This window comes from Cervus elaphus, chromosome 1 (assembly GCF_910594005.1).
Source record: "Cervus elaphus chromosome 1, mCerEla1.1, whole genome shotgun sequence".
Classification (NCBI taxonomy): Eukaryota; Metazoa; Chordata; class Mammalia; order Artiodactyla; family Cervidae; genus Cervus; species Cervus elaphus.
The window spans coordinates 47,389,370-47,416,472 of record NC_057815.1 but is presented as its reverse complement, the minus strand read 5'-3'; the positions used below and the strand labels follow the sequence as shown (position 1 = coordinate 47,416,472).

At 42.7% G+C, this 27,103-nt stretch overlaps 1 long non-coding RNA gene across 4 annotated transcripts in view; it reads right to left on the bottom strand.

Annotated features, from left to right (window-relative positions):
- Positions 1-270: 270 nt before the first annotated feature.
- Positions 271-27,103, bottom strand: part of LOC122693731 — an 87,466-nt gene continuing 60,633 nt past the window's right edge. For all 4 annotated transcript variants that reach the window (XR_006341003.1, XR_006341001.1, XR_006341004.1 and 1 more), the window contains one exon: positions 271-606. This is a non-coding gene — a long non-coding RNA (uncharacterized LOC122693731). The remainder of the gene's footprint in view (positions 607-27,103) is intronic.

Below are 27,103 nucleotides of genomic sequence, written 5' to 3'. Positions count from 1 at the left end.
TGACTCCTCTATAACCTTATTGTCTTCCTTACAATTTATTAGTTGAAGAAGCTGCGTATAAGAGTTCTGCAGAATTCGTCATATTTTGGTTTTGGTGCACTGCATCCCTGTGCTGTCATTAATATTTAATATTTTCCTCCTTCCCCTGTGTTTCCTGTAAACAGGTCACTGTATTACTGACCATCCTGAGTTGGGTCCCAGCAAGAGTCCTCCTGCCTGGTCTCATTTGAGTCAATAGAGTGAGACTCTGTTCAACTCAGAAGCAAAGGAAAGATTTATTCTTTGAGAAAGGAGAGGTATGAGCTTATGCTCTAGAGCACACACTTCCTAGACAGGTGGTGGGCGGAGCCGCTTTAGAGGGTTGAGGGGGCGGAGTTCTGGGAGGGGTGGGCACAGCTGGGCGGCTCACGCGTCACGTGACAGTGCGGGTGCAGCGTCTCTGCACACGGTTCACAGCCGCCATCTTGAGTTGAGTGTCTGTGGGCAGCTTCTGCACAGGGTTGGTCCAGCTGAGGTGTCAGCGTTCATGCGGCCATTTCCCGCAGGGAACTCTGGTCTGAAGTACCAGGTGTGAGGCCTCTGACAGCATCCTGTGAACAAGTGAAACTAGACCAAATACAAAGGAAAAGAAAAAGTTAGACTTTATTTTATTCGGGAATGCGTGTTCAGTTGTGTCCAATTCTTTAAACACCACAGACTGTAACCCACCAGGCTCCTCTGTCCATGGAATTCTCCAGGCAAGGATACTGGAGTGTTTTGCCATTTCTTCCTCCAGGGAATCTTCCCAACCCAGGGATCAAACCCACATCTCTTGCATCTCCTGCGTTGACAGGCGGACTCTTTACCACCGCACCATCTGGGCTTGCTTTTATTTAATAACCCAGATTTTATTTTTACTTCCCAGGAATTGTGAATGGACTTTGCTGGTGACAGTTGGATCCTGAGGCTAGATCAGATTCGAGTTTGATTTTTTGGTAAGAGTATTTTGTGATCAGGTTGAGTCCTTCCTGATGCATCACAACAGGAGGCATGAGACCTGCCGGCGGTGGGTAGGGGGGTGGGGGTGTGTGTGTGTCTGTGTGTCTGTCTGTGTGTCTGTGTGTGTGTCGGCGCCATGACAAAGGCCCTGCTTCTGCAGGACACCATGTCAGCAAAGGCAGAGATAAGAACACTTCCGGATATCCATCCACCTTCCTGAACTCCTGCTTGGTCCAGCTGTCCTGCAATTTACATCCATCATCTCTTCCGAAATGCCCTCTCTGTGAACTTTAATCTCTAGCTCCAAATTGAATCCATTTTTCATCAGGGATTGCAGAGTGGTGATATTCTAGCTGTAGCATTTCTTTGGCTCAAACTATTTTAGCTGGAATTCCTGAGCTATCATCTAAACAGGAAAAGCAGAATAAATACTTGTTTCTTTCCCTTCCGTTTTCTTCTTTAACAGTTTCCCCAGTAATTAGTTCTGGTTCCTCGACATCTTCCAAAGGGCATAACTTAGTTATTTATTTACTTTTTAAGGTATCATTTTGAACTCAGGGATGTTAATATATTCAATGTGGCACTGTAGTAGTTATTACTACTACAATTATTATTGCTATTTATGTTCACGTATCCCATATTTGGCTAGTGGAAGATTATTGAAATGGCTCCTGGATTTTTCTGACACAATCCCTGAGGTCTATGACAGCTTTACTTTCCAGTTCAACAGTGTTTCAAGGCTCTCACTGTTGTTTCCTGTCTCAGCCTGGAAATCAGTCATACAAGGAGGCATGATTTCCCTTGTTGAAAATTCTATTTGGAGAACACAGTCTCAGTGTAGGGATATTCATTATTTTGTGGTTATTCATGACTTCTAGACCTTTTCAGTGAACAGAGCAAAGAAATATGTTTTTTAAAAGAAAATATAAGGTAAGATCTTATTAATTATTCAAATCAAATTTAAGGTTATAGAATTTTCCACTGGACTCATTCAGTTTTATATTTTTATCTCTCCTCTTCTGCTCAAAGGTTTGGATTCTAAATATATTAACATAATTATTTGTTTGATATATCCTGGTACACACACACAAACAATAGTTTCAGAATGACACTAGTAGTGTATATACTAGTGAAATATATATGGATAATATACATTCTGAAATATGCTTGATAGTTTAAGAATAATAATATTACAACTACTGAAAACAGCTAAAGATTTCTTTATAATTCTTTTTATCCTTTTGATATATTCTTCTAGGACTGTATAGTCAAATTACTCTGTTTTAAAATAATTGAAGTAATTACTATCTCTGTTTACACTGTCAACTTGATATATGTTTAGGTTTATTTGCTCTCAATGTTTAGGAATTATAGTTTCCTTATTTAATATTGCTCAATTTACTTTCGTGATTATAAAAAACATTATATATATATATATATATATATATATATATATATATTCCAAACTCAAATGTATAAGATTAGATACTGTGATGATTTTACATATGTACACAAACTCTTTAACACACCTTGCAAAGATGGATCCTAATTCCCTCCCTTTGAGTGTAGGTTAGATTCAGTATCTTGCTTCTAACAAATGAAATGAGACCCAAATAGCTGTACGTGACTCCCAAGACTAAGCCACAAAAGGTATGGTGGTTTCCTCTGCTCTTTTTGGATAGCTTGTGCTGGAGGAAGCCAGTTGTCATATCAGGAGGATGTTCAAGCAGCCTGTGGAGAGAGGAGACCCATGTGGTGAGGAACAAAGGCCTCCTGGCAGCAACCATGTGAGGAACCACTGTACAGGTGGGTCCTCTCACCCAGGCAAGCCTTTGGGTGACTGAAACACAAGCCAACATCTTGACTACAGTCACGTGAGATACCCAGAGCCAGAACCAGCCAGCTAAGTCTCTCCTGGCTTCCTGACTCTCCAGACTCATGTGATATAATAAAAATTTATTGCTGTTTTAATCCACTGCATTTTGGGAATCATTTATTATGTAGCAATCAATCACTAATATAGGTACATTCAGAGAAATCTAGTTTTTATTCCTGTCTCCTCCATCACCCTAAGGTTATGCATTACTTTTTACTTGCTTGTTTGTCCTCCCATTGCTTTTTATTTTAAATATAAGCAAATACATATATACTTGTATTATCTACCCTTTTTTAGATAAAAGTTAGTATATGTTACCTGGATCTTCCCAACCCAGGGATTGAACCTGAGTCTCCTGCATTGCAGGCGGGTTCTTTACCATCTGAGCCACCAGGGAAGCCTCTATCTGTATTTTACATACACTCTGCTGAATCTTGCGGTTTACAGTGAACAATCTTTCCTGACAATCATTCCAAAGTTGAACATATGGTTGTCATTCTTTTTTTAACAGTTGCTATTCCATACATACCTGATCCACAGGCTATTCAACCTACGATGTTTTCTGTGTCTAGTCTTTGCCATGCCAATAGCGTGTATTTTATAGGACACCTATATTTTTTCATAGCTTTGCCAGTGTATCTTTGGAATAAGTTCCTAAGTCCACTGTTTTTGAAAAATTTCCCCAGCCCTTATAATTTTCTCTTGTCTTCCTGCCCTTACTGCAGAGCCTATTCCCTATAATTTAGTATTTAGTTGCCTTTATTTTGTATGATTCTGAGTTTCCCATGTTAGTTCTGTGTGTATAAGATTGTGCTATTGGAGCCCACATGAGGCAGTTACAGCTCTGATCTACTACTGTCAGGAGACTGGGTTTAATGCTAAGTTTGTGGGGATTAAAGAAGATCTGACCTAGAAAGTGAGGGGGAGGGGAGCCACAGGGGTCAGTATGCACCAAAAGGGGAAGCATTTTTCAGAAGGTAGGCTACACATGAAGCTGACGCTCCAATTCTTTGGCCACCTGATGCGAAGAGCTGACTCATTGGAAAAGACCATGATGCTGGGAAAGATTGAAGGCAAAAGGAGAAGGGGGAAGCAGAGAATGAGATGGTTAGATAGCATCACCAACTCAATTAAACATGAATTTGAGCAAACTCTGGGAGATAGTGGAGGACAGAGGAGCCTAACGTGCTACAGTTCATGGGGTTGCAGAGTCGGACATGACTTAGTGACTGAACAACAACAGCAAGCTATGGGTGAAACAGCTCTACTTGTCAAAGAGAGAAAAATATGCCTAGCATGATGGCAAGGAAGACAATCGAAACCATGTACAAGCCGCTGTGGTGTTGTCTTTTGAAGTAAAAAGTTGACTGGAGTTAATGATTGGGAAATGTGAAGATGCTGAAACAAAGAATAGTTATTGGGCTGGGGAGCTGGTAACAGTTTAGACTATAATTCTGCCACATAGCAGAATCACGGAACTCCCAGTTCACTGAAAAATATAGGGAAAGGCCTGACACACATTCTTAAGTTATTTTTATAGGAGGCAGACCCCTTGCAGATGAAAACTACAAACCGCAAGGACATAGACCCTAGACTGGCTGAAACCAGAAGGTTGACAATGCTTGAAATCTCACCTTGATGCCAACCAGTCTGAGAACAGTCCACGAGCTGATCACGCCCTGCTCCTTGAACGCTCTAAAACTCCTTGCTACCTCCTCCAGGGTAGGTCACACAGTCTTGAGGGCACTAGCCTGCTCTAACCCCATTTGCCTGGCAAAGCAAAAAAAAGCTACTCTTTTTACTTCACCCAAAATTCTGTCTCTATGTTTCTATTGGTACCAGTGAACAGAGGCTGAGTTTTGGCAACATAATGAAAATTATCCTGAAGATTATTAAGATCTAAGATATGAAGTAAGACTCAGGTTACAGAAAAAATCCTTTTCTGGGCTAACCAGAAAAGTAGGTAGCTGATATCTTGCCAACCACAGTGGCTGGAAGTAAAGGCTTTGCAGACATAGATTATATTTAAAATGAATACATAGAATTTAAGGAGCTAAGATTAAGAATCTTTAACTGAACAGCCAGTTTCTAAAGGAGAGTCATCTTGAATAGTGTCGTAGTGTCAGGAAAGAGGTGTGCACAGTGGCAAAGGATGATGGGGATGCCCACCTGTCAGTCAAATTAGCTTGATCAATCCTGATTACCAACCATAGGTTCAGATCCCCTGGCATCCAGGATTCAGAATATACTAGTTACATTTCAAAAGAAAGAAGCTGCAGCCCCAACAAAGAATAGCACAAAACCACAGAATAATGCTGAGAGAACTTGGAAAAGCAAGGCAGCAAAGAGAACAAATCCAGCCAAAGTGGCTCCCTGGACCACCCTGAGCCTCACCATTTCCTCAGAATAGAGGAACTGGAATTCTATTTCAGAACCTTTTATACATTCTAGTATTTACAGTTGCATCTATTTATGACTAAATTAGCTATAGAGAAAATCATATAGAATGCTAATCTCAAAGTGTGGGTCAACTCCTTTCTTTCTTTTCATCTGGTCCATCAGTTCAGTTCAACTGCCCAGTCGTGTCCGACTCTTTTCGACCCCATGGACTGCAGCACACCAGGCTTCCCTGTCCATCACCAACTCCTGGAGCTTGCTCAAACTCATGTCCATTAAGTCAGTGATGCCATCCAACCATCTTACCCTCTGATATCCCTTTCTCCTGCCTTCAATCTTTCCCAGCATCAGGGTCTTTTCCAATGAGTCACATCAGGTGGCCAATGTATTGGAGTTTCAGTTTCAGCATCAGTCTTTCCAATGAATATTCAGAACTGATTTCCATTAGGATGGACTGGTTGGATATCCTTGCAGTCCAAGGGTCTCTCAAGAGTCTTCTCCAAGACCACAGTTCAAAAGCATCAATTCTTCGGCACTCAACTTTCTTTATAGTCCAACTCTCACATGACTACTGGAAAAACCATATCTTTAACTTTATGGACCTTTGTCAACAAAGTGTGTGGGCTGGCTCTAGCACCCACCAGCTGTGAATGGAAAAAATACACAGGACTTTGAAAACTTAGTATGAAAATAAGAATATAAAAGAAATTAAAAGACACTTGCTCCTTGGAAGAAAAGTTATGACCAAACTAGACAGCATATTAAAAAGTGGAGACATTACTTTGCCAACAAAGGTCCATCTAGTCAAAGCTATGATTTTGCCAGTAGTCATGTATGGATGTGAGAGTTGGACTATAAAGAAATCTGAGCACCAAAGAATTGATGCTTTTGAACTGTGGTGTTGGAGAAGACTCTTGAGAGTCCCTTGGACTGCAAGGAGATCCAACCAGTCCATCCTAAGGGAAATCAGTCCTGAATATTCATTGGAAGGACTGATGCTGAAGCTGAAACTCCAGTACTTTGGCCACCTGATGTGAAGAACTGACTCATTGGAAAATACCCTGATGCTGGGAAAGATTGAAGGTGGGAAGAGAAGGGGACAACAGAGGATGAGATGGTTGGATGGCATCACTGACTCAATGGACATGAGTTTGAGTGAACTCTGGGAGTTGTTGATGGCAAGGGAGGTCTGGCATGCTGCAGTCCATGGGGTCACAAAGAGTCGGACACGACTGAGCGACTGAACTGTTCACAATGTAATGTCTCTACTTTTTAATATGCTGTCTAGGTTGGTCATAGCTCTTCTTCCAAGGAGCAAGCGTTTTTTAATTTCATGGCTGCAGTCACCATCTACAGTGATTTGGAGCCCAAGAAAATAAAGTCTGTCACTGTTTCCATTGTTTCCCCATCTATTTGCTATGAAGTGACAGGACAGGATGCCATGATCTTAGTTTTTTGAATGTTGAGTTTTAAGCTAACTTTTTCACTCTCCTCTTTCACTTTCATCAAGAGGCTCTTTAGTTCTTCTTCACTTTCTGCCATAAGGGTGGTGTCATCTGCGTATTTGAGGTTATTGATATTTCTCCCAGCAGTCTTGATTCCAGCTTTTGCTTCATCCAGCCCAGCATTTCTCATGATGTACTCTGCATATAAATTAAATAAGCAGGGTGACAATATATAGCCTTGACGTACTCTTTTCCCAGTTTGGAACCAGTCTGTTGTTTCATGTCCGGTTCTAACTGTTGCTTCTTGACCTGCTTACAGATTTCTCAGGAGGCAGGTAAGGTGGTCTTCTATTCCCATCTCTTGAAGAATTTTTCACAGTTTGTTGTGATCCATACAGTCAAAGGCTTTGGCGTAGTCAATAAGGCAGAAATAGATGTTTTTCTGGAACTGTCTTGCCTGTTTGATGATCTAGTAGATGTTGGCAATTTGATCTCTGGTTCCTCTGCCTCTTCTAAATCCAGCTTGAACATCTGGAAGTTCATGGTTCACGTACCATTGAAGCCTGGCTTGGAGAATTTTGAACATTACTTTGCTAGCATGTGAGATGAGTGCAGTTCTGCGGTGGTTTGAACATTCTTTGTCTTTGCCTTTCTTTGGAATTGGAATGAAAACTGACCTTTTCCAGTCCTGTGGCCACTGCTGAGTTTTCCAAATTTGCTGGCATATTGAGTGCAGCACTTTCACAGCATCATCTTTTAGGATTTGAAATAGTTCAACTGGAATTCATCCAGTCCATATATATGTGTGTGTGTGTATGTGTTAGTCACTCAGTTGAGTCCGACTCTTTGCAACCCCATGGACTGTAGCCCGCCAGTCTTCTCGGCCCATGGAATTTTCCAGGCAAGAATACTGGAATGGGTTGCCATTTCCTTCTCCAGGGGATCTTCCTGACCCAGAGATCGAACCTACCTCTCCTGCATTATAGGCAGATTCTTTACCATCTGAGCTACCAGGGAAACAATATATATACATGGGGCTTCTCTGGTGACTCAGCGGTAAAGAATCTGCCTGTAATGCAGGAGATGTGTGTTGATCCCTGGATCAGAAAGATCCCCTGGAGAAGGAAATGGCAACCCACTGCAGTATACAGTATTCTTGCCTGGGAAATCCCATGGACAGGGGCGCCCAGCAGGCTACAGTCCATGGGGGTGCAAAAGAGTTGGACACAACTTAGCGACTAAACAACAACAAATATATATTTATTTATATAGATATATATATAGAGAGAGTTCTATATATATATGTATATAGATAGTTATATATCTCTGTGAAGGTGAATTCTTTCAGACAAAGTTCTGTAACTCACTATGGGCAAAACCAAGTAGGCCATATTCCTTGCATGTTGCTGAAAGTTTGCTGCACTGTTACACTATCACAGAAGAATCCTGACAAGCACATGGTAACAGCAGATTTTCAACAAACCCTGGATACACTGATCAGATTCTTAGCTCTAAATACTGGTCACAATTACATTCTATCCTTGCCTTTCTCCCCTTCCTTTGTGTGAATTAAATGTCAGTGCATGTGAACCTTTATATGTAATTGATGAGATTCTTAAAAAGGTGCACACAAATCCACTTTATATTGTCACAAAATGCCGCTATACACACAGTATGCAAGTCACTGAGGATGCAAATGCATGTCTAGAACAGAAAAAATTTCTGCACTTTAGAAATTTATTATTTAGTTGGGGAGACTAGATGCAAACACAAAGATAAGGACAATCATCCCCATTTGATTTCAGTAGCAAAGGAGTTTCAGGGTGCCACCTGATGGAAACACCATTCAGGGACCAAGCCAGGAAGGCTTTGATGACAGATAAATGGAGAAGAGGAGGAGGGTTTTTGGCAGGAAGGGTTGTGTGTGCTAAATCAAGAATCTGGTAATGCGCCATGATATAACATTAGCTGTGGTGAGGAACTCGGGTGGGTATCCCATTGGAACTGAGGATTTTTAGCAGGAGAAGAAGAGGGTGAAGCACGGAGGAAGATGAATAGGCAGTGATGTGTGGGATAGAATGGATTGGGTCAGGGGGTAGTGATGGAGGCAGGCAAGCTGATCCAATGTCTGTGAATAGAATCATATTTTTCACACTAAGTCTGAGAACCCAAGGGCCCCTGATCATTTCAGAGAAGTCTCACCTTAATTTTTAATTAAACTTCAGCACTACTGCAACCTCAGATGTCCATCTGATGAAAAAATGTTCACAGATTGAGGTTTGAGGTATGAGAAAGTCATTCTGGTTTATACATAAGTTAACTTGAATTTTGTGCTAACTAAATCAGTTTGTTTATGGCTTATCAAACACACATTGTACAAATGCTTTAATTATTAAAGAAAAGGGTACATTGATCAGAAGTAAAAAATGTCCATGTTAAAAATAAAGATTAAATGCTTCCCTTTGCAGACACGCATGCTGGTGCTCCTTTGATGATAAGACACCCTTCCCAGGTGCCAAAGCCATACTGCCTCTCTGTGTACATGCTGAACATTTTTAATTTTTTTGAAACCTCAAAGGGATATATTCCTGAATTGTTTGATGTTCTTTGTTCTAACAAGATGTGAAACTGTGTCCAAAACCATGCTTCTCTGGAGCAGGTCCTCAAAGTTATATGAGAGGTTGCGTGCTGGGCTATAGTCTTTAGTTTGGCTCAAATAAAACTCTTTTCTCTCCCATTCATTTTCATCAATACATCTATATTTGACCCCAATATCCATGTATATGTATATTTATATACTGGCATAGTGTTGGGCTTTCTATTCTAGTTTATCTTTTAGAAAAGCAGGTAAATAATGGACAAAACAGAGACAGGGATTTCCCTGGTGGTCCAGTAGTTCAGACTGCATACTTCCACTGCAGGGGGCTTGGGTTTCCTCCCTGGTCAGGAAACTAAGATCCCGCAAGCCATGTGGTATGGCAAAAAAATAAAACAAACACACAACAGAAGCAGACTCACAGACACAGAAATCAGATTTATGGTTGCTGAGTGGGGCACGGTCTGGGAGAGGGATGGACCTGAAATTTGGGATTGGTAGATACAAACTATTACATTTAGAATGGATAAATATCCTACTGTATAGCACAGGGAACTACATCCAGTCTCCTGGGACAGACCATAATGGAAAGGAGTAGTTTAAAAAAAGAGTGTATATATGTGTAAAATTGGGGCACTTTGCTGTATGACAGAGATTGGCACAACATTGTAGATCAACTATACTTTGATAAAAATAAAAAAATTTTAAATTTTAAAAATTAAAGCAAGTAAATATTTAAAAGATAACTAAAGGTTGGTTAATTGGTGTCCAGCAAATTTCAGTCTCACAGAGTGGCATTGCTCTGAGCCGGGGCATGTCTGTGTGTCCCTCCTATGTGCAGAGGATAGCCCATTCTTTATCCTAGTTTGCTTTTTCAGGAACGTAGGAGGTATGGACAGTTGTATATTGAATGGCTTTTTTTTTCCATTTTCTTTTTAAAAAAATTTTTTACTGGAGTATAGTGATTTACAGTGTTGTGTTCGTTTCAGGTGTAGAGCAAAGTTAATCAGTTAGACAAATACCCACTCTTTTTTTAGAGACTTTTCCCATATAGGATATTACAAGTATCAAGTAGAGTTCCCTGTGCTATGTAGCTTCAGTAGCTTTTTAAGAGCCAGACTTTCCACACGCACCATCTCATTTTTCCAGTAGTCATGTAAGGATATGAAAGTTGGACTCTAAAGAAGGCAGAGCACCAAAGAATTGATGCTTTCAAACTGTGGTGCTGGAGGAGACTCTTGGGAGTCCTTTGGACAGCAAGTAGATCAAATCAGTCAATCCTAAAGAAATCAACCCTGAATATTCATTGGAAGGACTGATGCTGAAGCTGAAGCTCCAATACTTTGGCCGCCGATGAGAAGAGCCGACTCATTGGAAAAGACCCTGATGCTGGGAAAGGTTGAGGGCAGGAGGAGAAAGGGGCAACAGAGGATGAGGTGGTTGGATGGCATCATCGACTCAACGGACATGAGTTTGAGCAAACTCTGGGAGATGGTGAAGGACAGGGAAGCCTGGTGTGTTGCAGTCCATGGGGTTGCAAAGAATTGGAGACGACCAAGGGACTGAACAACAACATCTCACTTCTTTCTGGCAGCAAGCCTGTGAGTTCTGTTAGTCCCAGTTTACAGGTAAGAAAAATGAGACCTGCAGAAGTGAAATAACTTGCTCAAAATTACAAGCTAATATATAAATGCCAGGGCCAGCACACTGACCCAGCTTGGGTTGATTCTAAAGCTGAGGTTCTTCCACTCCACACTGTAAAGCTTGGAGGAGGAAATGTGCTAGATCTGGAGGTAGGAAGAGGGTAGTGGTGCAGTGTTTGAAGTGCGAGGGAGTAAGGGGAGATTATAAAATAGTGCAGTCACAGCTCAGCTCCTCCTTGCCCTTAACCTAAAAAGATTGGCTGTTGCTGGGATGTGAGGCTTTTCCTGTACAGGGTCATTTGTTGCAGAGGAATTTTTAAAACTGTATCACCAATGACTTCCCTGGTGGTCCAGTGGCCAAGACTCTGCACTCCCAATCCCAATGCAGGGGGCCCGGGTTCAATCTCTGGTCGGGGAACTAGATCCTACATGCTGTAGATCCCCATAGCTGAAGATCCCATATGCCACAATGAAGGCTGAAGATACCGCATGCCGGAACTAAGACCCGGCACAGCCAAATTAATTAAAAATAAATCAAACATTTCAAGCAAATGTACAAAGGAACTGAAATCCACTGTGGGGCTTCCCTGGGGGCTCAGTGGTAAAGAATCCGCCTGCCAACGCAGACACGCGGTTTCCATCCCTTGTCCGGGAAGATCCCACCTGCCGCAGAAAGACTTAAGCCCATGCACCACAATTACTGAACTTGTGCTCTAGAGCCTGAGCACTGCGACTGCAGAAGCCTGTGAACCCCAGAGCCCGTGCTGTGCAACAGGAGAAGCCGTCGTAATGAGAAGCCTCTGCACTGCTGCTACAGAATAGCCATCCCCGCTCCCCCACGCCCACCCGCTGACCCCGCACCGCCCGCCACAACTGGAGAAGAGCCCGCAGAGCAACGAAGACCCGGTGCAACCGGAAGTGAATAAATGAAAATAAAACTATCTTAAAAATCTGTTATGATTTGAAGATTTAAACTTATTTCAGGCACTGCCCTGAACTCAGTGCTCATTTGAAGTTTTCTGGATTTGCCAAAAGCCTTCTCTATCCTAGGAGGAGATTGAAAATAATTAAAATATCAGTGGAACTGCTTTTCCTTTGGATTTCCATCAAATTGATACCTGTGGGTCTGTATTTTCCTTGCCACCTGTCCAGGTAAATCTAAGAAACCAAAGACTATTCATCCTCTAATAATTCAGGTGTTAGCCAGGTGCCAAGCACATGAGTGTTATGGTGAGAGGTTCTGTCCCTTAGAGGAAAGCAGACTTTATGATCCATCTTAGACCCTGGATTCTGTTGTTGAGGTGACCAGTACTACGTCCTCCACTGCTCAGTCATTTGGGAAGAGATTTAAAAATCATGGTATGTCCTGCTACAGCCTGGATGAACCTTGAGGATGTTGTGCTACATGAAGTGTAGTTGTTGTTGTTTAGTCACCGAGTCATGTCTGACTCTCTTGCAACCCCAGATACAGAAGAAGGAGGTTGCCATTTCCTGCTTCAGGGGGTCTTCCTGACTCAGGGATCAAACCCATGTCTCCTGCGTTGGCAGGTGGATTTTCTACTGCTGAGCCACCTGGGAAGCCCCCAAGTAAAATGAGCCGGTCACAAAAAGACACAAATATTGTATGATTCCAGTTATATGAGGTACCTAGAGTAGTCACATTCATAGACAAAAAAATAGAATGGTGGTTTCCAGAGTCTAGGGGAGGGAGCAATGGGAAATTGTCACTTAATGGGTACAGAGCTTCTGTTTTGCAAGATGAAAAAGTTCTGGAGATTGGTTGCCTAACAGTGTGAATGTACTTACTAATGTACACTTAAAAATAGATAAAATGGTAAATTTTATGTTATGTGTTTTTACCACAATTTTAAAAAAATCATTTAACACCGCCTCTGCCTTCAAACTGGACAAAACTTTAATATGCCTCAAACAGATGAGAATTTCTTGTGAACTGAAGGATAGTGAGAAAATGTCCCGGTGTCTACATCCCTGCGATCACGCCTGCAGTGCTCTGAGTCCTCACTGTTCGGAGTTTCTCACTGAACTACACTAGGAGATTCCCTAGTGGTCCAGTGGTTAAGACCTTGTGCTCCCTATGCAGAGGGCCCGGATTTAACCCCTGGTGGGGGAGCTAGATCCCTGGTGCTGCAACTAAAAAGACTGCCTGCTGCAACAAGAAGATCTCACATGCTCCAGAGAAGATCGAAGATCCCCTGTGTCGCAACAAAGACTTGATGCAGCCAAATAAATAGATAAATATTAAAAAAAAACACCAATTAAGGAAATTTGTGGTCATATTTAGAAAATTTTCAGATCATCTCACTGCATTATTTTCCTACCGTAACAAAATGAAGAACAACCAGGGTCAGTTTTAAGCCACTCTGACGGAGGATACAGAACCACCCTGGATGGCTCCTTGAGAATATGGCAAAAAGCCACATGCCTTCTGGGGGGTCTAATTCTGGAGCTCTGCTGCCTAAACACCCAAGTGATGCACACTACAGTTTCTACAGGAGAGTCATTTCCAGAGCGATCTCCTCTAAGCCTCAGCTTGTCCTCGTGATCAAGAACTTCCAGGGACACTTTGCTCATGCTGCAGAAAAGGGAATGAGCTCTAGGAGCCCCTGAATGACTTTCCTGGGAAATTTGAATCTGTCACCCAGAAAACCGGCTGGGGTTCCAGGCAAGCCTCTTGTTCCCAAGTTACCATGCTCATCTTAGAAGAAAACCATTACCAACCTGAAGGTGGTAGATACTGATTTGCCCATCGGGATGCCTTCATTCTTCCAAATACACTGAATTGAAATGCTGCTGCCCTTTTCTGCAGGTATGTATCAAAAAAGTAGCTGCCAGCATCCAAACCCTTGGACAGCGAGGAGATCCAACCAGTCAATCCTGAAGGAAATCAACCCTGAATATTCATTGGAAGGATTGATGCGGAAGCTCCAGTACTTTAGCCACCTGATGCAAAGAGCTGACTCACTGGAAAAGACCCTGAGGCTGGGAAAGATTGAGGGCAGGAGGAAAAGGGACAACAGAGAATGAGATGGTTGGATGGCATCACTGACTCGAGGGACAGGAGTTTGAGCAAACTCTGGGGAATAGTGAAGGACAGGGAAGTCTGGTGTGTTGCAGTCCACGGGGTCGCAAAGGTTGCACGCAACGGAGTTACTGAACAACAACAAGAAAACTTAGCTCAGTATCAGTGCGGAGGAGAGCGCTGAGAGGGGACTGAGAGCCCACGTGGGACAGCCCATCTAGGGCTTTCTTTCCACCAAAGTGAACGTGGCATCAAGAGGCAGCACACTCGGCAGTGCTGACGCAGAGCGCCAAATCCACCACACACTTATTAGCACCGTCGTTTTCTTCTGCCTGTAACTGCCACAAGGTGTAATAACCTTGTATAAGGAGAGGGATGTCTTCCCAAACAAGTGACTACTGTGCCTCTCCAGCGCCCCAGGCTTGGTCATTATGGAAATGGAGAGAGTGGGACCTGTCAGAATTCAGCACTCACAATGCCTAATTGGCTTTTTTTAAAATTGAAAGCCATAAACAGAGTGAGGGTAGGTGGGTGGTACTTTGGCCGACCCATTATCGAGAACCACTTGCCAAGGCTAGCCTGCTTTGTCCTCTCATTTAAAAAATAGTAAGAGGAGGAGGAGAGGCTGGGGGAGGGTGGTCAAGGAAGATTTGCTTTTTGTGTGTGTTCCTTAAGCTTGACTCAGACTCTGCCTCTGGCTTTCTCTTTCCAACCAAGCAAAAATTCTTAAAAATCAAGTGAAAAGACAGTCCAATGACTTTAGCCAAATATTTCTAATTTGAAAATGATGGCAGACACCAGGAAGGGACATAAGATTAGATAGGTTATAACTGGAGCAAAATTATTTTTTGTTTTGTTTTGGGGAATATGGTTTCTTGTTATCAGATTGGTCCAGGGCTCCACCTGAGATATCAAGACTGACTCCACCTGGTCCTTACTTGACCCTATCTCATTCCATACTTATATTCTCAGGCTTACATTCTGTAGAGTAGTTTGGTTAGCATCTTGGATCAGGTTCTCCAGGAAATAGACTCCGAGAGAGCAGTTTGAGTGCAGGAAGTTAATGCAGGTGTGATCTCAGAAACAAAACCTATAAGGGAATGAGAGAAGCAGTTCCAGGCAGCTCCAAGCTGGGATGGCTCTTCCAAGATCTCCTAAGCTGGGATGTGGGCTTGAGCTGCTGTAGCTCCATTTAGACGCATCCCTGGATGTGAGCTGCCTCCAGCTGGGGAGATAGAACCTTGGACCAGGCAATTCCATGCAGGCAGGAGCAGTTCCCAAAGGATTGAACCAGAAAGTGGCGGTGTGAACCAGAAACTGGGTGGGATGAATGTCTCGGTCCTGAAGCGGGTATCTAGGTAGCCTACCACATTACCACTGTCGACTTAAAAGTATAGTCACAACCTGGAAGTAAAGAGTTGTGGGGAAATTCTTAGGACTTCAAGCCCAGGAAGCAGCATCTCAAGTAGCCCTGAGAAACTGCTCCGAGGAGGGGGGAAGGAGTTGGGTTATATAGAAGTCTGCAACCGAGGGGGACAGGTAGTCTGAAAATCAAAGAGTATTGTTAATTAAGGAAAACCAGATATCTCAAGTTAAGGAATGTGTATCTTTCTATGTATGGAAAGATGCAAGCATCTGGCTTACTGAAATAATTTCTTTCATATGAATTCACCTATCCGGGGCCAGTATCTTGCTTCCTGATTTTCTTACATCTTTAGTTCCTTGCTTACCATAGAGAGTGGTGGCAGCTGACAGCTGCTGGATTGCAGGCATTGTCCTCCCCTTTGGGTGCCCTCTGGGCTCAGAAATTCACATTTGGAGGTCTGAAATCACTGATGGCTGTGACATCCTTGTTTACTGATACAGCAGGAAATTACTCCATTTCACACTACTTACTGTGGTTGCTTTTTTCTCCTCCTGTATATTGGATCATAGCTTTCTATCAATACAAGTTGATGAAAGCAGACATCTGGCATGTTTGTGCTCCATTTGTATCCCCAGTGCCTACAACAGTAATTGGCAATGTATGGTTGCTGAAGTAACATTGAATGAGTTTACACTTTTTGCTTGTATTATTCTGTATTGTTTTAAACAAATAAGTGAGGATAGTCATGTAGCACTTTTTTTTCCTGGCAATATTTAAGCATTTTGCTAAAAACCTGAGGACATTCTCCTCTGTAGCCATATTAAAATGATCTATCTTTAAGAAATTTTCATTGATAGAAGGCTGTGATCCAATATACAGTCTGTATTCAAAATTTTCTTATTGTCTTAATAATGTACTTTCAGCTTTTTTTTTCTTTTTAAGTCCAAAATTCCGTCTAGAATCATGTATTTTGTGGTCATGTCTCTGGTCATTTTTAATCTGGAAATTTCCTCAGCTTCCTTATGCCTTTCATGACATTGATGTTTTGAAGCTGTCAACAAAAAATAGCCATGAGAGTTATGCTGAGTTATGTTTTATTCAGCAGAAATTTGTAGGACTTAAACCCAGGAAGTAGCATCTCAAGTAACCCTGAGAGAACTACTGGTGGTGGGGGGAGAGAAGCCAGGTTATATAGAAGCTTTGCAACAAAGGGCAGGTAGTCTGAATGTCAAAAGATTATTGTTATTGTTAATTAAAGAAAACCAGGGGCTTCCCTTGTGATTCAGATGGTGAAGAATCTTCATGTGATATGGGAGACCTAGGTTCGATAACTGGGTTGGGAAGATTCCCTGAAGAAGGGAATGGTTATCCACTCCAGATAACCCAAGTTAAGGAATTTAGTGCTTTTCTATGCACAAGAAGATGTAAGAGTCTGGGCTCACTGAAATCGTTCCTTTTGTGTGCACCTCTTCTATCCAGGGCCAGTACCCTGTTTTCACATCCTGAGCTTCCTTTCCGAAGGGCTCACTGTAGGGAGTGGCTGTAGAGTGATGGCTGTTAGACAGAAGGGGTTCTCCTTCCTGAGTGCCCTTGGGGCTCAGTGGCTCATGCTGGTGGGCTGCAATCACTGATGACCGTGACATCCTTGTTTACTGATATGGCAGGAAATATTCCATTTCCCAAAGCTCTTGGTCTAGTTGTTTTGTATGATGGTCCTCAGTTTGGATGTGTCTGTCTCCTCATTTTACATTCAGATTAAACATTTTTAGCAGGAACACATTCTAAGGGATGCTGTGTTCTAGTGCATGGCAGCAGAAGGCAGATGATGCTGTTGGTCTCATTATTGGTGATGTGAGGCTGAGATGAAGGTCTTGGTGTCATTATTGGTGATGTGAGGTTGAATCATTTGGTTAAGTCATTGCCTGCCAGACAGGCCCACATCAAAAATTTCCCTTTCTCTTTGTACTTAATAACCTGTGATGCAATTCTCTGAGAGTGCATGAGTATCCTGTTCCTCCCAAATTGTACTCTCAATGATTTTAAGCATCCGCTGATGATTCTTGCCTAAACCGGTAGTATTGTGATGGGTACAAAATAATGTAACTCTTTCAGAAGTAAAATATCTCATATTGGGAACCATTAGTTGTAGAAGCTCTGTAACTAGAAATTCTACATATTATAAAGCCATAAAGAATTGACTTGCAATGTGGGAGATTCAGGTTCGATCCCTGGGTCAGGAAGATCCCCTGGAGAAGGGAATGGCTACCCACTCCAGTATTTTTGCCTGGAGAATTCCATGGACAGAGTAGCCTTGCAGGCTACAGTCCATGGGGTCGCAAAGAGTTGGGACACAGCTGAGTGACTAAGACTTTAACTTCAATGATATATACCACAGAATGCCTCGTTAGAAGTACAACTTTGAACTGGAAATGCTTCACCAAACTGCAGAGTTCTCTTCCAAAGTATTTATTAAATGAAGTGGAGGTGAGAAATTGAAACTCATGTTATTCCTGAGATCAAACCAGAATTAGGCTCTAGTCAAAATGGGATAAAAAAAAAATTCCAGTGTTAAATCTTAGATGTGAGTGTGAGGAGGCAGGGCAGACACCCAAGACTGCATGGGCCATCCACTGTCTAAGACAGATGAAATGTAAATGAGGAGACACATTTTCTCACCTCAGTTTTTTCTGAATTTAATTTTTCCCATATACAAAAGTAATTGTGGTATAAAATTTCAAGCAACAAAGAAATCAATGCTGTAGAAAGTAAAAAAAAACACACAAAAACCCCCACAGAGCTGTCAACTAGTAATAGTATGGAGGTATAGTTAGCCTGATTTATCCTTATGCTTTTTCTAATTGTCTGTCAATCTATTTGGGCTTCCTAGGTAGCTCAGTGGTAAAGAACCCACCTGCCAATGCAGAAAATGTGAGTTCAATCTCTGGGTTGGAAAGATCCCCCGGAGGAGGAAATGGCAACCCACTCCAGTATTCTTGCCTGGAGAATCCCATGGACAGAGGAGCCTGGTGGGCTACAGTCCATGGGGTCATGAAGGGTCAGACACAACTGAGCATGCACGCATACATGTATACATAAATATTCATGCTTACCTGTTTTAAAAGAGCTTGTATTACATATACTTATATATTACCTATGTATAGCCATACACAATGTGGTATATAAATAAACACATAAAGACAGGTTGCCTTGTTAATTCAATATTTTTTATTTAATTATATTTTAATTAATTTTTTTACTTTTGACCTAAAATTTTAACATTTTAATCACTTATTTGTAGCTTAAAGAGTCAAATTGTTCTACAAGGCTTGTAATAGAAACCAGCAGTTTCCTATCTTACTTCCCTCAACTCCCCAGGTCCCATTTCCCAAAGCCATTCAGTGTACATCTTTTAGCTATTTGTTTCCATGTTTCTAGATAACTTACTTGCATTCTTGCTTTTTTATATTCAGTTTTAGATATTTTGTATTGGTTTTTCCACAGTGAAAGTGAGCATCTGGTCATCTTATACACTTCCCCTGCCCTCCCCTTCCTTTCCTTTGTTCTATAGCTAAACAAAATATAGCTATAATCTTGGTTAGATGACAGTATGATGTTCATGCTGTAAAGGCTATGGAATTATTGCTTGCACTGCTTTGCAGGGCACTATGCTTTCATTTCTCTTGTACGTTTTTTGTTTTTCTCAGTCTCAATAATATTGCTTCTTCGTTTGCATAGTTTTCTATCTACCTGTACTAGTTCATCCCCAAACTCTTACCAGCAGTATAAATGTCCTCTCATTCTATCCACTTCTGTCACATAATGCATCAATTGCCTGGGCCTCTTAATGATGTGCCTTCCCGTCCCTCCATCCTGGTTGTTCTCTAGATCTGCTGCAAGGCCAGCATAATGGAATCTGAAATCTTCTTTCACTACAATCCTGGAAACATCCTTCTCCTCTCTATGTTGTATCCCCTGCTTACAAGATTCCATGTCTGTCTCTATCTTGGTTTATTTCCTTATTTTGTTGGGGAACATCTTCCAGTAGCTTTCCAAGAGAGGTGCATGTGATAAAAAATTTTGGAGATCTTGTACAACTGGAACTTGGACACCTTTTTCCAACCTCCACCTCTATGATATGCCTAACAGTTTTCCTTAATATGGAATTATAATTGGAAAGAATTTTCCTTTTTAATATTAAAGCATTGCCCTAGTGTCTTCTATCCCAGTGTTACTGGATTGGAGAATTCCAGTGCCAATCTGATTTCTTATCCTTTGTATGTGACCTGTTTTTTCCCATCAGGGAACTTTTACAATGTTCTCTTTGACCCCAGTGTTTTGAAAATTTACTCTGTTGTACCTTGGTGTGGGTCTTCTTTCACTAATTATACCAGACACTGTTGGCCCTCTCAGTATAGGAACTCATGGCCTGCATTTCTGGAGAATTTTCTTGACTTTCCTTTGGTCATTTCTTTCTTTCAGTTTTTCTTTCTACAATGCCTGTTATTCAGATATGTGCGTGTATGCTCAGTTGCTTCAGTTGTATCTGACTCTTTGCGAACCCATGGACTGCAGGCCGCCAGATTCCTCTGTCTTGCCTGGGATTCTCCAGGCAAGAATGCTAGAGTGGGTTTCCATGCCCTCCTCCAGGGGATCTTCCTGACCCAGGGATCGAACCCATATCTCTTATGTTTTCTGCATTGGCAGGCAGGTTCTTTACCACTAGCTCCACCTGGGAAGCCTTGTCACATAATGGGTCATCCCCAAACTCATTGGTTATTAGTCATAAGTATTTATTTCTCACTCATGGATCTTCCTATGGCAGGCCTGTGGGATGACTGCAGTGTCTGTGCTCTGTATGTTTCTCAGTCTTCTGGGACCAACCAGCTCACCAGGAACATGTCCTCCTGTGGACAGCAAAGCTCCAGATCCCCCACTCCCACTTCCTCTGCATGAAATCTCATTTCACTCTTTTCTTCATCCACAAGTATCTCATTCATCCAAGCAAATCACACGACCAAACCCAGCGCATTAGAACTGGGTTGTTCCTTGGTCGTCAGTGGAAGGGAGAAAGGGTACATCTTTGCTGAACAGTGAACCAGACTTCTGTATTATTCTCCTACGTTTGTTTTGGTTTCTGCCTTTCATGTTAGAAGCGTTCCTAAAATCTTTGGTGAGCGCTGCCGGGGGTGCTCACACTTGAAAGTGAAGCACAGGGAATTCCCTGCGGTCTAGTGTCTAGAACTCCATGCTTTCACTGCTGAAGGCCTGGGTTCGATCCCTGGTAAGAGAACTAAGATCCCACAAACTGCGTGGTGCAGACTGCACCTCCACCACCAAAAAAAGAGTGAAGCACAGAAAAACCGATTGGGAGGCTCTATGGGAAAGGGGTGGACTTGCTGACTCCGTAGGATACTCTTTCTGGGCTGTTTCACTGGGAACCACCGCCAGTAAGTATCAGTGGATCTTGGCCCTTGAGTAGCTCCATTTCTGAGAGAGGACTCTTCCAATATCCCACCCTGAGGATAACACTGGCCTTCAGCAGTCTGGGGATAAGTGAAAGAAGGGATTCAGGGAATCTCACTGTTTTGGTGAATCCTGGTTCTCAGGATGATTCTCCTGCCTCTGCTTTGCCTGGTACCCCTAATTAGAGAATGGCTCTGGTTCAGCCTCTTCAGAAAGTAAACCTTTAGGGCTTTTGCTGTTTGGAAAAGGGGAAGTCACTTGTAGGTCTGAGTGGAAATGAGAACCTGGGGTCTACCTGCTTTTTATATGGAGTTTCAACAAATTCTCCACTTTGTAGATCACCCTGGACACCCACCCTAGAAGTACCATATGCTGCCCATTTCTGCCCCATTCTGGAGCTCCATGGCATGAATGTCCTAACTTCTCGCTGCTCCTACTACGAATTTAAAATTTAGCTTGACCTAGTATATGAAATCAGCCAGCAGCTTTCCCTGATGGCTCAGATGGTAAAAGAATCTGCCTGCAGTGCAGGAGACCCAGGTTTGAACCCTGGGCCGGGAAGATCCCCTAGAGGAAGAAATGGCAACCCACTCCAGTGTTCTTGCCTGGAGAATTCCATGGACAGAGGAGACTAGCCGGCTACAGTCCATGGGATTGCAAAGAGTCAGACATGACTGTGTGACTAACACACACAGTATTTGAGCCTAGACCTAACCTAGCAACTTTCCACTTTTCAAAAACTTATTCTATTTCCTTTCCTACTGTCTATCACATTGTGGTTTTCTGCATTTTCATACTCTTGCTGTTATTTTAGTTCAGGACAGAGTAGCACTAGCATAAGTATTTAACCTACCATGTTTTATCAGAAGTCTCCCAACCTCTCTCCCTCTCTCTCTCTCTCTCTCTATATATATATATATATATGTATGTATATGTATATATATATATATAATTTTATTTATTTATTTAATTTTGGCTGTGCTGGATCTTCATTGCTGTCTGTGAAGGCTTTTTCTAGTTGCAGTGCACAGGCTTCTCATTGTGATGGCTTCTCTTGTTGCAGAGCACAGGCTCTAGGATGAGTGGGCTTCAGTAGTTGCAGCTTCTGGGCTCTAGAGAACAGGCTCAGTAGTTGCTCCTTGTGGAATCTTCCCAGATCAGGGATCAAACCTGTGTCTCTTACATTGGTAGGCGGATTCTTTACCACGGAGCCACCAGGGAAAATCCCAACCTATTATTTCTTAACTAACCTATGAATCTAGAATATCCTTCCATAGCAGTGTAGAGATAATTTTTTGCTTATTATTGTTGTCCATAACTCATTTACTCAATCCCCTACTTATGGACACTTGTGTGATTTCCAACCCTTTGCTATTAAAATGATGCATGGCGAACATCTCTGTGAAGATGGGTGATATTTTTGAACAATGAGTCTGAGTAGTGTAATTGCCAGGTGGGGATCTCCAGGCTTGCTGCTGTCAGAAGTATTCAGGGAGCAGCAGGTGCCTGGGCTCCTGCGGCTTCTGCCTGCACAGATCTGGTGTCCTGGGGGTTTGTCCAGCCGGTTCTCACTGAAACCTGATGCTGAGAAATAGCAGCCTTTTATTCATAATGCAGTTGGAGCCCTTGGGTCATTTTTAGAGCAGAGTATTAATCCCTAGGTTGTACTCAAAGCAGTCAGTGATGTACAGCTGAAGATGAGGCAGGGTCTACACTATAGGAGTTTAAAATCTTTTGTGCTAGTAAGAGAAACACTGGCACCAAAGAGGAATCAGCTATACTCTCCTTTTCTTTAAAGTTGGGCACAGAAGAGGGTGATCACATGGCAAGGAATGTTTGTTCTGACTCTCTTTGTAGGCACCTCTGAACATACTTCTTACAGAATAAATGAAAGAGAAGAGAGATAATACCAATTACTGACGCCCCAGTGAAGCCACAACTGCACGTGTGTCGTTGGTGACAACCTGTTGGTTCTCAGAAGTGACTGCCCATCTCTTCTTCCTGCCCAGGGATACACACCTCATATGGCAGTAACCGAGTTCACAAGCAGCCCCTTCCTGCCTGTGCCTTCCTCCTGCACCTTCCCCCGTCCACTTTTTAATAAATAATTTTATTTGTTTATTTATTTTTGGCTGAGCTGGGTCTTCATTGCTCAGCAGGCTTTCTCTAATTGCAGCACGCTGGGGCCACCCTCCAGTTGCAGCGTGGGCTTCTCCTGGTGATCCCCCCTCCTGCTGTGGAGCACGGGCTCTAGGCGTGCAGGCTTCAGTAGTTGCGGCACACACGCTCAGTAGCTGTGGTTCCAGGGCTCTAGAGCACACGCTCAGTAGTTGTGGCACATGGGCTTAGTTGCTCCTCGGCATGTGGGATCTTCCTGGACCAGGGATCGAACCTGTGTCTCCTACGTTGGCACGTGGATTCTTCACCACGGAACCACCAAGGAAGCCCCCGCTCTGTCCACTTTGCAGCTGTCTGACTGATCCCTGAACATCTACCATTTGGGAAGGAAAGTGGATGAAATTAAGCTAGTTAAATCTGTACTTCAAACAGTGGGGACAGGAAAGCAGCTAAGAGTCCCAGCTAAGGCATTGAGTAAGAATTTCTTTGCTATTTTTTTTGGTATTATTTTTATTTCACTCTCATACTTGGCCCCACTTCAAGTAGGATTACAATGCAAGGACAAAACAGAAACAAAATTACAAAGACAACATGGAGAACCCAGCCCCTAACATTTTCTTCTCAATGTTTTTTTTAATTCCACGTGGGTCTATGTAACTCCATTACAGAGAACGATGATCTATCACTTGTGCATTTTTTAAGATATTGATGTAATCTACTCATAATATATTTAAAATAGAAATCACCCATATAACAGGCACATTTATTGAGCTTTTATGTGAATCATCTCATTTGGATGCTTTCAGTTCCTCGAGATGGGTATTTTTATTATGCCCATTTGTTACCCGCAGTTTGTAGGTAAGGAACTGAACCTAAGAGAAAGTAAAGACATCATCCATGGTATCACAGGCTAGCAAATCATGAGATATGAGCCTGGCATTCTGACCCCTGAGCTCATGCTATTTACAGAAATATCTACTTTTATTTCTTCCAGTTACTTTCCAGGCTTTATCCACACCCACACACAAATTCAGTTACATTACAGCATACAAAGTGTCTTGTACTCTGCTCTCTCTACTCCTACTTATCATATCTAACTTGTTTACACATTTCCCCCATCAGTATAATTGCAGTTTGCATCTTAATAGGCTCATGATATTTCATTGAATCGTCATAGCATCAATTACCAAACCATTTCCTTCCATGGGAGTTTTATGTTTTCTCTATTTTTGGTTAGCATAGACAACACTTTAATGAACTTCTCTGGGCTCTCAGCTTTTACTTTAAAAACGTGCATTTCCTTAGGATAAATTCCCAGCAGTGGGATTTTCGCGCATTACCATATTGCTTTCTAAAGTGTTGTACTCACAGGACTACCAGGAGTGAATTAGTAGACCAATTTCACTGTATCCTCCATGAAACTGGCCTAATGGAACACTTTCAAACAGGAATATAAAATAAATGGAGTGCTATTATGATTATGGTTGCAACAAAAATTATTACCAGAAATCAAAGTGTTCTTGGAGACTTACGCCTCATTTTTCCATGGGTCCCTCACCTGTTGCTCTATAACCCTCATCGAAGTCACAAGTGATGAGTTTGGCTCCATCACAGAACACCACCAGTGACATGAATACAACTGGAAAAGGAAATCCGATATTCAGATACCAACAGCTGGCACTGCAATTATTCCTTCACCTGCCTTCCCAATTTCTATCACCCTCTCATTCATGGGAACAAAGAAATTGGGAGCATTTTGACTCCTATTTCCCCATTTCCTTATCAGTTCCCATAAGTCTCTCTTCCAATGTTGGTCCACCCTCTCCATTCCCAAAGCTACTAAGCTGATTCTGATCTTTGTCATCACTGGTCTGAATGCAGTATTATGACAGGACTCCTTTCTTACCTGAATCCTTCCTACATACAGCTCCCCTCTAATACTCCTGAAGCACAGCCTCTGATTAAGTCATTTGTTGTTGTTCAGTCGCAAAGTGGTGTCCTACTCTTTGCGACTCCATGGACTGCAGCAGGCAAGTCTTCCCTGTCTTTCACTGTCTTTCAGAGTTTGCTCAAATTCATGTCCATTGAGTCGATGATGCTCTCCAACCATCTCATCCTCTGCCACCTCCTTCTCCTCCTGCCCTCAATCTTTCCCAGCATCAAGGTCTTTTCCAGTGAGTTGGCTCTTCTCATCAGGTGGCCAAAGTATTGGAGTTTCAGCTTCAGCATCAGTCCTTCCACTGAATATTCAGGGTTGATTTCCTTTTGGATTGACTGGTTTGATCTCCTTACAATCCAAGGGACTCTCAAGAGACTTCTCCAGCACCACAATTCAAAAGTATCAGTTCTTCAGTGCTCAGCCTTCTTTATGGTCCAACTCTCTCATCTGTACATGACTACTGGAAAAACCATTGCTTTGACTATATGAACTTTTGTCAACAAAGTGATGCCTCTGCTTTTTAATACACTGTCTTAGTTGATCATGGCTTTCCTTCCAAGGAGCAAACATCTTTTAATTTCGTGGTTGCAGTCACCATCCGCAGTGATCTTGGAGCCCAAGAAAATGAAATCTGTCACTGCTTCCACTTTTTCCCCATCTATTTGCCATGAAATGATGGGACCTGATGCCATGATCTTAGTTTTCTTAATGTTGGGTTTCAAGTCAGCCTTTTAACTCTCCTCTTTCACCTTCATCAAGAAGTTCAAGATCAAATCATTGCTCTGCCTCAAAGTCTGTGCCAGCTTTCAGTCATCCCAGGAGTGGTGTCCAGCCAGACTCACTGATGGCTGGTACATCCAGAATGTGCAGCCTCCTCCTGCCCAGCCTGGCTTCCCTCCGCCACCTCTACTCCGTCCCCTGGCTGCCTCATCAGTCCTTGGAATGTGGTCCTGGCACGTCTAACAATGTGCCTCTGCGGGGCAGGAGTTATCTGCAAAGCTTAGGCACAATCCTCCTGCTTGTGTTTATTCATGTTCACTGCTTTGAATCAGTCTTGGGCTTAGGAGGGATCTAGAAGGTCCCTTATGCATCTTGAAAGCCACCAATGAGTATTATGACAGCCTTTAAGTAGCTTTTCTGCCTATCTCACCAGCTCCCTTTCCCTATCTACCCTCCACACAGCTGCTAGAATGATCTATGTAACTGCAGGCTGGGTCATGTCCCTCCCCGCCCATGTCCCCCATCTCTGTAGGGTCGTCTCAGGCCCTTTGGGAGCCAAATGATGCAGGCTGATCATCTCTGAGCTCCATCCTCGTCGCCCTGTCTTCAGCCCTCTGCCCCAGCCTGACACACCTCCTTACAGATCTCCAAACGGGTGCTCTCGTATGCCTACCTCCAGGCCATCCACAGGCACTGGCCTCTGCCTCAAATATCCTCTCACTCCTTCACCCTCCTGGCCAACTTCTATTCCATGGCTCAAGTTAAATGCTACCTCCTCTGGAATGTCTTCTGAGACCTTCACAGACAGAGCTAGGCATTAGTGATTTCATGAGATCATCAACTTAACTTTATGTTCACATTAGCTTATACTGATTGGTATATATACTAATATATGAACTCCTCTAGGGAAGCGACCATGTTTGATTCATTTTGACCTTCATCATGCCTGGTACTGTTTCTGGTAGTTGCCCCTGGATGAAAGAATAGCTAGCGCCCAGCCTTCCCTAAAGAACGGGCCAGGTCTCCATCCCAATAATCTCAGGGAAGAGTCTAACTTTGTAGACTGGAAACACCTAGTTTGGCCTCTGCTAAGGAAAGGAATGGGGAGTTCTTGGCTCAGGAATGAGAAGAAGGAGAGGGACAGAGGATGCCCCAAAGCTCCTCCTTGTTTGCTCACCACTGTCACCGCAACCATGCTTCTTCACCCTGCAGCCATAGTTGGTTTCAGAATGTCGACTAAAATACAGTCACAACCTGAAAGTAGAGAGTTATTTTATTTGGTGGGACTGCTTAGGACTCTGAGCCTAGGAGACAGCATCTCTGTAGCTCTGAGAAAATTACTCCAAGGAGGCAGTGGGGAAGTCAGGCTTGCAACAAGTTTGCAACAAAGGGAGAAGGCAGTCTGAACATCAAAGATCAAGTATGAAGTTAAGGAATATAGCATATTCTATGTATGGGAAGATGCAAGCCTCTGGGATAACTGAATTCATTCCCTTCATATGCACCTCAGCTCTCTGGGGCC